Source organism: Heterocephalus glaber, unplaced genomic scaffold (assembly GCF_053883595.1).
Source record: "Heterocephalus glaber isolate CG9 unplaced genomic scaffold, H.glaber_assembly_v1.0 deba00001472, whole genome shotgun sequence".
Classification (NCBI taxonomy): Eukaryota; Metazoa; Chordata; class Mammalia; order Rodentia; family Bathyergidae; genus Heterocephalus; species Heterocephalus glaber.
Window position 1 is genome coordinate 87,991,666 of NW_028258315.1, and position 13,320 is coordinate 88,004,985.

The following is a 13,320-nucleotide window of genomic DNA, read 5'->3' on the forward strand; positions in this document are numbered from 1 at the left end:
GAAAATGGGAGAGGGTTCCCCAAGCCCACACCTACCAAGAGGAAACTGAAAATCATAAAGATACAGTATAATAAAACCTTGCTTACATGAGGAAGCACACAAAAAAGGTGACTGTAGTCACTAAGCTCAAAGGTATTTAGGCAAACAAGTTGCAAAATTATCACTGCAACTGTAACATAATTATCATTAATTACATCATATCTGTCTTCTCCAGGTGTGGTGGCATTTCAGTCAGCTACATAGCTGACCCAGACAAAGCATTTCACATTTGACCTGGGGAAATGGCAAACGACTTCTAGCCACATACTCTATCTTTGAGAGCAAATCATTTATTTCAGGAAACAGGACATGCATTCCAAATAGCTTGTGCTTTCACACATACACATTCACATACAAACACACCTGACTGTTAATCAGCTGTGGGATCTTATCTGTGAAAGATTTGGGAGGAAAATCACCCTCAGAGTTTCCATTCAGAGTATCTGTTTCCATGTCTGCAAAACAAGCCACTGAACCTTCAGACTCATTGAAAAGGCAAGACAATATGTGAGATCACTGAAAACTGTGAAAAGCTAATGGTTTTCACTGTTGTGACCAGATAATCACCTTTTCATTCATTGTACCGCATACTTGAGGAGCCTGTTCAGTTGGAGAATCTGAAATTTTTTCTTTTTTTTTTAATAGATATTTTCCCTTTTATCCTTTTTTTTTTTTTAATGCTACTGGGGTTGAAATCAGGGCCTTCACACTGAGATTTTAAATTTTAAATTTTAACTATCCCCTTTTAATTTTTAAGGCAGGGTCTCAGCAAGTTACCCAGGCTGGGTTTGAACTTACTATGATCCTCCTGCCTCACCCTCCCAGAGTGCTGGGATTACAAGCATATGCCACTTTCGTAGTTACTTTATTGTTGCCGAGACAAAATACCCAACACCTGCAAATGAAAAGAGGAAAGGCTATATAAGGACTCACAGTTTGTAGAGTTTTCAGTCCATAGTTGGCTGGCTCCACAGCAGGCCAGCATGGCAGAGGAGAAATAGATCATGGTGTGACAGGCAGAAGGACGGATGGATAGAGATATCCTTCCAGGATATGCCCACAGTGACCCACCGCTTCCCACCAGGCTTCACCAACATCACACCCAGCCATAAATCCGTCAGTGGACCAATCCAGTGTCACACACCCAAGATGCAGTCACTCCCAGAAGCTCCACCTGTGAGTGCATGAGGCCTCAGGGGATGTCTAGATATGAGCCACAACAGCCACCATACCTGGATAATAGATATTTTAGTTCTCACAATATTTTGTTATTTTTTTCAGGAACCCCAGAAAGATGATGGACCTTCTGGATTTGATGTCTTACCTCCTGGATTGATATTTTCTCTCTCTCTCTCTCTCTCTCTCTCTCTCTCTCTCTCTCTCTCTCTCTCTCTCTCTCTCTCTCTCTCCCCCCTCCCCTCCCCCTCCCCCTCCCCCTCTCCCTCTCTCCCTCTCTCTCCCCCCCCTTCCCTCCCTTTGTCCCTGTCTCTCCCTCTCCCTCTCCCTCTCCCTGCTAAAGATAAAACCTTGAGCCTCATCCATTCTAGGCAAGTGCTCTACCACTGAGGTACATCCCCAGACCATAATCTTACTTTGTATTTCCTTATATTTTGTTCTGATCTCAAGATTTCCCCACCTTTGCTTTCTAACTCTTCTGTTAGTATGAGGAGAAGGTTCCCATCAGAGTATTTTTTGAGACAGGGTCTCTCTATGTATTCCAAGCTGGCCTTGAACTCACTATGTAGCCCAGGCTGCCTTCTCAAAGCAATCCTCCTGCCTCAGCTTTCCAGGTGCTGGAATTATAGACATCCCTCACCACACTCAGCCCATCAGTTTTTATTGCTTAAAGTTGTTCCTTTTTCTGTCATTGTTCTTGTATTTAGAGCATCCCTGTTCTTATTCAGTGAAACAGTGTCTTCTCTAAACCTTCTGAGGGCATCGCAGTTTGGTTGTATGTTTCTTCTTCATGCACTGTTTATATAGGGATAATAATTATAACTCATGCCATTGGTGGAAGAATTAATTGTGCTAATACATCTAAAGTACTCAGAATGGTGTTATGTCAGGTAATTTGTTTACCTGTGCAAATGCACTCTCTACCCTGATCCACTCTTCTAGGTCCTTGTGTCATCAGCAGGGACTTCATCAATGGGCTTTCTTGGCTATGGGTTTGGCCAAGCACTAATGCTTGAGATGGTGAACATTATATGTGAGCACCATCATTACGATTCATCTATCATTCTACTTTCTGCTTTCCATTTTCATACATTGTAGCTCAAAGATAGGAAAATTTTTGAAATCAAAGATGGATTTTTTTCTGTTTCTTGTTATTGTGATGAATTATTTTCTGAGAATAGAAATGAAAGCATCTTTCAAAAACAAAGGCAAATACTTTTTCAAGCCAGGTGTGGTGCCACATGCCTATAATCCCAGCTCTTTGGGAGGTGAGGCAAGAGAGTCACAAGTTCAAGCCCAGCCTGGGCAACTTAGTCACTCAGCGAGATCCCATTTAATGTTTTCAATATATGTTAGAACAATAGGATATTTGTATTCAGTGAAACAAAAATTATTTACATGTTTCCATCACATCACATGGAAGCTAATGCAAGTGGATTATACATATAAAATCTAAAACTAAAACTTCTAGAAGAAATCAAGAAAATCTTTGTGATTTAGTTGTAGACAAAGATTTCTTAAATATGATCCCTAAATAATAATATTTTTATAAACTCAAAAAATGATCAATTGGATTTAATTAAAATTAAGAACTTTTGCTCTTCAGAAGATATAGTTAAAGACTGAAAGCAAGCCACAAACTGGGAGAAAATATTTGCAAATCACATCTCTACCAGAGGACTTGGATCTAAAACATATAAAGAAAAAAAAAATCTCAAAATTCAGTATAACCTAATTTTAAAATGGCCAAAATACTTGGAAAGACACTAGGCATGAGGTAAATGCAAATTAATACCATAGTGGGCTACCACTACTCACCTTTCATAAATCTAAAATTAAAAGACTAACTCCATATAAAAAGATGCTCAAGGGCCAGGGATTTAGCTCAGTGGTTCTGCCACCTGCCTTGCAAGTACAAGAACACGAGTTTGATCCCCGGTACCAAAAAAAAAAAAAAAAGGAAGGAAGAAAGAAAGAGAAAGAAAGAAAGAAAGAAAGAAAGGAAAGAGAGAGAGAGAAAGAAAGAAAGAAAAAGAAAGAAAGAAAGAAAGAAAGAAAGAAAGAAAGAAAGAAAGAAAGAAAGAAAGAAAGAAAGAAAGAAAAAAGAAAGAAAAAGATGCTCAACATCAGTAATCATTTGGGAAGTACAAATCAAAACCACAGTAATGCTACCACACGACAACAAACAGAAAGTAACAGATGTTGATGTTGGCAAGGATGTGGTGAATTTGGATCCCTTGTGCAGTTAAATTATTAAGAGTGTAAAATGGTGTAGTCACTATGAAAAAGAAAATGGCAGTTTCTCAAAAACTTAAAAATAAAATTACCACATTGCAAGCTCACTCCCGGGTATATATCTGAAAAAAAATTGAAAGCAAGATCTCAAAAAGATACCTATACATTCATGGTCATTGTAGCATTATTCACAACTGCCAAGAGAGAGAAACAACCCAGGATCCATCAATAAGTGAGTGGATTAACAAAATGTGTACACTCAGTGCTCAAAATAAATGGTTAATTTTAGATGTTTTAAATTTTTATTTTTCAATTTATTATAATAAAAGACCTATTGCTATTAATCACCTGCAAAATACTTCCCCTTACTTTGAACACACTTATTTCATCATTCTTGCCACTTTCTGAAGCAGTTCTGGAAATTTTTTCATCAGTGTCTTTACAGGGTATGGTTAAAAACAGCAGCTGAGTGCCACCCAGTGGAAAGGCAGGCTCATAACAGGTGTTTTTATCCACCTTATTCACTGGATCTGGCACTGTACAACTTCTGGCTCTTTCCTCAAGGTCAAGGTGACTATGAAAGATAAGCATTTTGAATTGATTCATGACAAGACCTATGATGTAGCTCAGTGCCACCGCACCTGCCTGGCAAGTGTAAGGTCCTGAGTTCGATCCCCAATATGGAAAAAAAAATTGATTCAGGACATCTAGGCAGCCAAGGACTGCTTCAGAAAGTGGCAAGAACAATGGGATAAATGTGTTCAAAGCGAGGGGGAATATTTGGAGGGAGATTAATAATGTACTGTAATAAAATTTTGTATACTGTACTTTGATCACATCTTGTACATACAATGGAATATTATTTAGATTTTTTTCTTTTTTGAGACAGGGTCTCACTAAGTAGCTCGAGCTGGACTTGAACTGAGTACCCAACACTAGTATCTAACTTGGCACAATCCTTCTGCCTCAGCCTGCTGAGTGCTGAGATTACAGGTGCTCAGGATATTATTCAGGTTTTCAAGTGAAGAAAATTCTGACATTCTATAACATGAATGAACTTTGATCTTACTATGCTAAGTAAAATAAGCCAGTCACGAAAAAAGACAAACACAACATAATTCCCCTTATATGAGTTATCTGAAGTAGTCAGACTTACAGAAACAGTGTACGGTGTGGCGGGATTGTTGGACTGGAAAAGGGGACACAAGGAGCTTAATGGATATGATCTTGGTTTTGTAAGATAAGCTCTGGAGATCTCTTAACAACAGAAATATACTGAACATTAGCATATTGCACACTTAAACTTACAACTTTAGGGGCCGGGGATTTAGCTCAGTGGTTCTGCCTCCTACCTCGCAAACACAAGGTCCTGAGTTCGATCCCCATTACCAAAAAAAAAATTGAACACTTACAACTTTAGGTGATAAATATTGTATGTGTGTTTGTGTGTTAACCACAAGTAAAACTAAAACCAGACTGTGGTCCATATAAGATGGTGTAGACTCATTCCTCCTTGTTCCACCCTGTTTAGAAAACTATAAACCTTGGAAATAGGGAAAGGGGCAACCAAAGGAGAACTCTCAGGATAGTAACAGGTGGGGAACTGGTTTGGGACCCTGGGAGCAGAGGAACAACAGAGAGACGAGGTGTCTTACTCCCGGTGCCACAAGGTGACCCAGGCCCATTGTTTCCTGACTTGATGGCAGAAGACAACTCAGATGGGCTCATTCCTCCTCCGGATCAAACAGGAGCCCCTTCAGCGACACCAGGGAAGCCCAGCACCACCAGCTATAGGGACTGGGAGTCCTACTGACAGTAAGCACCTGAGGAAATACTCTCCTTCCCTACCAAGCCCAAGACACCTTCCCCGCTGAAAGACATCAGGAAATGGAGTGGTGCCATCTCACCCGGCTCATTCAGCTAAAGCTGCTGTGAACATTTATGTATGACTTGTAGTGTAGACCTATATTCTTACTTAGGATTATATGTTTATTATAGGTATGTATGATTTTATAAGAAATCGCTGGATTGTTTTCCATATGGTTGTATCATTTTAGATTTCGAACAGGAAGTCAAGTTGCTCTGTTTATTTGGGGGCTCTCTCTTCCTTTCTTTCCCTCTACCCTACCCTTCCCCTCTGATTTACTGTTATTATGGACATAAAATCCTATCTCATAGTGTTTTGTTTGTTTGGTTCCCCTCCCTGTCCCCATTTCTGGGTATTGAAACCAGGGCCTTATGCATGCTAGAGAAGAACTCAGCCACTGAGACATACCCTCGGTCTATTTCATTTCATAACAGAGTCTCATTGAATTGCCCAGGCTAACCTCAAATATGCAGTCCTCCTACCTCGGTCTCCCATCTAGCTGGGATTACAGGCATAGGCTGCCATATCTGGCTGTGCTTTTATTTTTTAATTTAATTTTTTTTTTTTTAATTTGGTTTTTTGGTACTGGGGATCGAACTCAGGTCCTTGTGCTTTCAAGGCAGGCACAGTGCCACTGAGCTAAATCCCTGGCCCTGTGCTTTTATTTTTTAAATCTAGCTTGACAATCTCTCAATTGGAAGCTTTATCCCCTTTATATTTAATTAACAAAATAAATCCATTTCAAGGTTACCATCTTGTTATTTGTTTTCTATATGTCCTATTTGTTCTAGAATCCTCTTCCCCTCTTTGCCTACCTTCTTTTTTAGATTACTTTTTAATATTTCATTTTACCTCCCCTATTGGCTTATTAGTTATTCTCTTCAGGGGGGTATGCATGTTTGTTTAGTGTTTGCTTTTTAACTTATTAGCATGTACTTTTGTTTTTTGTGGGTTTTTTGGTACCAGAGATCGAACTCAGGTCCTTGAGCTTGCAAGGCAGGTGGCAGAACCACTGAGCTAAATTCCCAGCCCCTACTTTTGTTTTTAAAAATTCTTTAATTTTGCTTTTTTGTGCTGAGGTTTACACATTAAAGATATTTTAATTTTATTAAATTTAATACTTTTATTAAATTTTTAATTTTAAAGATTTTTTTTTTTTACTGAATATGGAATTCTTATTTATGCTCCCCCTCCCCCTTTCAGCACTTTAATGATGTTACTGCATTGCCTTTTGGTTTAGGGTTTCTAATAATAAGCCTCTTGTTAGTTCTTATAGGCTGGGCATGGTGACACATGCTTATAATCCTGCACTCAGGAGCCTGAAGCAGGAGAATTGCCGTGTGTTCGATGCCAGCCTGGGCTACATAGTGAGACTCTGTCTCAAAGAAACCAAAAAGGAAGGGAGGGAGGGAGGGAGGGAGGAAAGGAAGGAAGAAAGGAAGGAAAAGAGAAAGAAAGAAAGAGAAAGAAAAAGAGAAAGAGAAAGGAAAGAAGTTCCTGTATTAGTTTCTTTATATGTATTTAAGGCAGGGAGGGAGGAGCTCCTTTAGGATTGTATCTTAAACATTGGTCTTCAGTGATTTGATTATCAAGTGCTTTGGTGTGGTTTATATGTATATTTTTATCTTACTTGGAGTTCTCTGAATTTCTTGGATTTCTGAGTTTGTAACTTCTATAAATTTTGGAAAAAACTGTAGGTCATTATTTCTTAAATAATTTTGTGTACTATTTTCTATGACACTCCAATTATTCATTTACTAGCCCACACATATTTTCTCACCGGTAACTGAGGCTCTATCTCCCCCACCCTGATCTCTTTAATATTTGTGCTTCACTTAAAAATTGATTTTATTGCTAGGTTTTCCATTTCACTATTTTTTTTTTAGCAAAGTCTAATTTTATCAATGCCTGCAGAAAAACTTTTATTTTCACCCCGATGCTGTATTTTTCATCTCTGGATGTTCTATTTGGTCCTTTTTGTATATACTCATTATGTTCATATTTTCACTTAAGTATGTTTACATTCTTCTGATAATAGAATATATATATTATAATAGAATATATATATGATAATAGAATATAGATAATACATTGTTCTAAATATTCATATCTGCTAGTTCTACCACCCTTATTATTTCTATGAGGTCATGTTCCCTCTGAGTACCTATGGCTTGGCTCAGTTGTTACTGAGGACTTTCCATTGCTTTGGCTACTGAAGACTTTGGCTAATTGAAGATCCCACTTCTTTCTACCCAGTGTGAGCTGTAAGTATTATTCAGCTTATAATTCCCAGTCTCTACTTGCCCAGCCTTGTAAAGTTTCATCGTATACATCATGGTCAAAGGGACCTCGTACACAAACTTCTGAGTCTCTTCATAGCTCCCAGGTCTCTAAACTTCAGCCTGGAGACTTAGAGGCACCATGACCTCCTCAATTCTCAAGTGAGAGAGAAGGGTGGGTTTTACTTGCATTCCCCTCCTGCATCCACAGCCTAGGAATTGATTCCAGACAAAAATCTGGTATAGTCATGGGGTTTACCTTTTTGTTTCCTATTTTTTTTTTTTTTTTTTTTTTTAGTTATCACAGTCCACATTGTCCGTTATTTGATGGCTAAGTACAGCTGTTTTATATCTCTTGACCAGTTTTCTAGTTGTTCATAGAGAAAACAAATCTGGTCTTTGTTTTTCCTGTATGAATAGAAACAGGAACTTCAGTCATTTTTAATTTCCTGTTTTACAACATAACAGCTATATATATTAAAAATAGAATATTATTCTGTCTTAAAAAGGAAATTCTGGGGCTGGGGATTTAGCTCAGTGGTTCCGCCGCCTGCTTTGCAAGTGCAAGGTCCCCAGTTTGATCCCTGGTACCAAAAAGAAAAAAGAAAATTTTGACAGTGCTACAATGTGGATGAACATTAAGGGTATTGTGGTAAGTAAAATAAACCAGTCACCCACACAAAAAAATGCATTATATGATTCCTTTTCTATGAGTAGTCAAATTCAAAGAAACAAAGTAGAATGGCAGTTGTCAGGTGCTAGAGGAGAGAAATGGGAATTGTTCTTCAATGGGTACAGAGTTTCCATTTTACACAATGAAAAGAGGATTGGAGATTGGTTATACAACAATGTGAATACATGATACAAAGCTTCATATGGCTAAGATGCTAAATTTTCTGTTATGTATCTTTAACCACAATTTAAGGAAAAGCTATAACTTAGCATCCTGTCACTTTACATTACATTTAATCTGCACAAAACTCCCTTGAGGTGGGACCAGGGATTTAGTTCAGTGGGGCCATGCCTGCCTTGTAAGCGCAAGGTCCAGAGTTTGATACCTGGTACTGCAAAAAAACAAACAAACCCTTGAGGTATAGGTTCAATTGTTATCTTGACTTTGCAGATGAGGAGACTCAGGCAAATACTTACAATATATTTTTAGAAGGAATCCCATTGAGGGTTTTCTTATTTATTTCTTTGTTGGTTTTGGTTTTTTGAGACAGGATTTCTCTACATAGATCAGGCTGGCCTCAAACTCACAGTGATCATCCTGCCTCAGCCTCCAGAGTGCTGGGATCACAGACAGGTGTGCACCACCATGCCCAGCTCCCCATTAAATTTCAACAGTGATTCTTTGGTACACAGTTACCAAACCACCAGGTAGATGATTCCATGAAGACATAGAGCTCACCTCTGCTCCCTCTTGCTACTGCCCCAGGTTCTATCCATTCATGAGTTTATAGCAGTCTCAAAGCTCTGGGAAGAAAGAAGTCTACTCTACCTAATTGTAAGTACTGCTCGTACATGTATATGAGCATATATGTTCACATAACTTCTGGTGGAATTTTTTTTTTGGTGGAATATTTTTTAAAAATTGCTAGGCAATCTTGAAAACCTAGGATTTTTTAAAACTGCGTAGTGAATTTTTGCTGCCCCCTACTGGAAAATTTGTGTACATGCTGGGAGTTGATTCTCAGCACTGCAGCATCAAGTTTAGTGTGCTCTAGCCAAGTGTTAGGTTCTCTTCTCAGAATGTTTCAAGGAAATGTCTCAGGAAGTCTGCAGGTCTTTGATTCAAATTTTATTTTCTAAGTACTTTTAAACTATTTTTACAAGATAAACAATATTGTGTGTTTAAAAGTTACATGGTCTGGGGTGTAACTCCATGGCACTTACCTAGCATGCATGAAGCCTTGGGTTTGACCCCTAGATCCACATAAATAAGTTAATTAACACATCTAAGTTTGATTTACCAAATACTCTTATCTTAGAGTGGAAAGAATAATGCTCTTTTAAATGATACAATCTTATTTCTTTTATGTCTGTGCTCTGTTGATCTACTTCAAGCCCTATGGTCTTCTACTAACATTCCAATAGGGAAAAGACATGATGTTTGGGGGATTTTTTGTTTTTGTTTCTGTTTTTGTTTTTTGAGACAGGGTCTCGCTTTGTAGTTCAGGCTGGCCCTGAACTCATTACGTAGCTCAGGCTGGCCTCGAACTCACAGCAATCCTCCTGTCTCTGCCTCCCTAGCGGTGGGATTACAGGTGTGAGCCACCATGCCCAGCAACATGATGTTTTATGTAGGACATGATTTTTATCTTGAAAATTGTGAACTATTTTGTAAAGTCTTTTGCATCTGAATTGTGAACTAGAAATGTTGGGGCTCTTGCTTTTGTTTTTGCAGTGCTGTAGATTGAACCCAGGGCCTTGCTACCTAAGATCACATGAGGCTTTAGGGGGACATCTAGATGTAAACCATAACATTCTGCCCCTGACCCCCAAAAGATTCATGCACATCTCCTTATGCAAAAATGAATTTAGCCCATCCTAAGAGTTGCCAGAGTCCTAACAGTTGCAGCACTGCTGAAAAGTCCAAGTCCAAAGTCTCCTCTGAGACTTAAGGCAAACTCTTAATCCCCCGTCAAAATCAAAAGAAATTTAAACACTGCAGACATCCAGCGCCACAGGATAAGCATTCCCATCGCAAAAGGAAGGAATAGGATAGAAACTAGTGGGACTACAGCAAGACAAACATTAAATCCTGAAAATCTCTGCCCAGCACCTGGGGCAAGATGTGGTGAGGTGTGAGCTCCAAATGGCTCAGGCAACCTCACCCCTGCAACATTGCCAGCAGTTGTAGCCTTTGTGGCTTCTCTCTTGGGCTGGCTTTGCTCAATCCTTGTGGCTTTCCTCAGAGAGTCCATGTTCCTGGCTTCTCTAACTTCCTGGGGTCTCCACTGCACTTTTGGCTTCACTCTCACAGCTTCACACTCTGTCCTCTCAGGAGCACACTGCCTGGCTTCCAAAGCCTTCTTCTGAAACATATTGGGAGCCTCCCTGACCCCACAACTCTGGCATTCTGCATATGTCTAAAATCAGTACCATGTGGATGATGCCACTGTGTGCTGCCAGCTCCAGCAGTAGTTGTACACGTCTCCAAGTGCCTGGACAGCTGAGCAGTACAAACTAAATCCTAAGCCTGTCTTCTCAAGGCAAAGTCTTTCGCTTTGGAATTTTGAGAGATGCCTCACCCTGCCTCACCCCTAGACAAGGTCTTGCTATGCAGTTCAGGCTGGGGTTGAACTTACTATGTAGCCCAGGTTAGCCTTGAACTTACAGCAGTCCTCCTGCCTCAGCTTCCTGAGAGCTGGGGTTACAAGCATGTGCCACCATGCCCTGCTGGTGGTTTCACTTTTGCTATTCTTTGCAAGTCTTTCACTTTTCCAGTTTTGAGCCTTGCTGATTCCTGGCATGCCCCGAGCCATTTTCATTATTTCCTGATCCAAAGTAGTTAGTTTCTTTTTAATGTTAATCTTTTCCACAACAAAACTCTTTTCTGCTCCAACTTTGCAGACCTCAACTTTACAGAAACTTCCTTTCTGGTGAAACTCAGAACTTTAAAAATTACTCAGTTGTGCTGCTTGCTCTTGATTCTCAATGTAGAGCTGGCTAATAGCCCACAACCATACCCATACCACAGCGTGAATGTTGAGCTGCCTTGAAATTTCCCCTGCCAGATTAGTCTGCCACCTTTAATCTCAGTCTCCCTCACAGTCTTAGGACATGAGAAAAATATAGACAAATTTTTTGCCAGAATGTAGCACACATTTCCTGGAGGACAACTGCCAATGGAGTTCTTGTTCCTAACTGAGACCCCTGAGACTGATCTTTTCTGCCTGCCTTTTTGGGGGGTTTTTGTTTTTGTTTTTGTTTTGGTACTGGAGATCAAACTTGGGATCTTGCACTTGCAAGGCAGATGGTGGAACCACTGAGCTAAATCCTCGGCCCTCTATCTGCCTTTTTGTTTTTTATTTTTTTTTTGGTACCAGGGATCGAACTCGGGTCCTTGCGCTTGCAAGGCAGGTGGCAGAACCACTGAGCTAAATCCCCGGCCCTCTATCTGCCTTTTTATTAGCTCTGGTCTTCTGAGCCCCAAAGAGAATCTCCCATCTAGTTCAGTTCACAGCATTCTAGGGTTGCTTCTCCAGCTAGCATCTCTAAACTTTTCCAAATGCCTCCTGTAAACCACTTCAAAAAGCTTCTGATCCACATGGTCAGGTGTATTCACAGCAATGACCTCACTTCTCTGGCACCAAAATCTTAGTCACTTCTTATTGCTGAGACAAAATACTCAATACCCACAACTTAAAGGAGAGGTTAATTTTGGCTCACATTTTAGTACATAGTTGGCTGGCTCTAAGGGAAGACAGCATGGCAGAAGGACATAGCAGAGGAGAGTTGCCTACAGCATGGTGGGCAGGAAGCAGAGAGGGTCAAGGAAGGATGCAGGAAGGGAGATACAACCTGGTCACGCACACAGTGACCCACCTTTTCTAACCAGGCCCTACCTTCCAACACGTCAGCTATACCTTCCCCTATAGTCCAGTTACCTTCCATAGGCCCTACCTATGACCACATGAGGCTTAAGGGGAACATCAAGATATAAATCATAACAGTAGTGCAGCCTTGGTTTGGATCTCAGCTGAACAATTATGAAAGATGGTGAGGTCCTAAGCAATCTTTATACAGATTTTTGCAATAGTGTCTTAATTGGTTTTATTGTCACAAATTCACCTGAAAAATCCACCTTCCAGAAAAAGAATCAGAATAATGTTTAAAATGCACATCAAGGGCTGGGACTTAGCTCAGTGGTAGAGCACTTGCCTGGTATACAGAAAGCCATGGGTTCCACTCCTAGTACTGCCTTAAAAAAAAAAAAGAAAGAAAGAAAATACTCGACTGATTAGGTCAGTCTACCTAAAATTCTTATTTGTTATCAGGACTAACTCTAAGTCCCTTAAAACAGTTCATGAGGTCCTCTGTGATTCAGCTGGCGCCTTCAGAGGCAACCATCTTTCCACCCTGTATCTTGCCTCACCCTGTATAGCACAACAGTTAAAGGTGCTTTCCCACTACAAAACTTTTTTATCTCTCATAGTGGCATCTCTGTTCCTTTCTCGATTATTGTCTTCTCTACCTGGAATCCCCTTTCTGCTCCCTGCTTTACTTCCCCTCGTATCTGGGCTTGATCAACAAGATGGACTTAGGTGCAGTCTTCTCAGTGTGTTTATGAGCAGGAGCTGTGTCTTGCGTTTTATCCCTTGCATCAGATACAATTCTTGGCAAACACAAGTTGTTCGATAACTGGCACTGAATGAGCTTAGTAAATAGGTACCAGCAACATCAACGTAATAAGCTCTAAATTATCAGTATCCAGGTTTGAGGGTACAAGTAAGGCATTCTCCTCTCAGCAACTTCCTGGGTTATTATAGAAAGGCTGTAGTCAAAGGTACTTGAAATATTATATGTTGTTATGTGTTTTCTATAAAAATTATAAAACTTCCAATTGATTCAACTTTAGACTTCTGTAAGTAGAAGGAAATACTGTAGATTTCCTAGACTGTTTAGGCTGTTAAAACAGAATACAGTAGACTGGATGGATTATACACAATGGTAACTCATTCCTCATAGCTCTGGAGGCTGGGAAGTCCAAGAAGACTG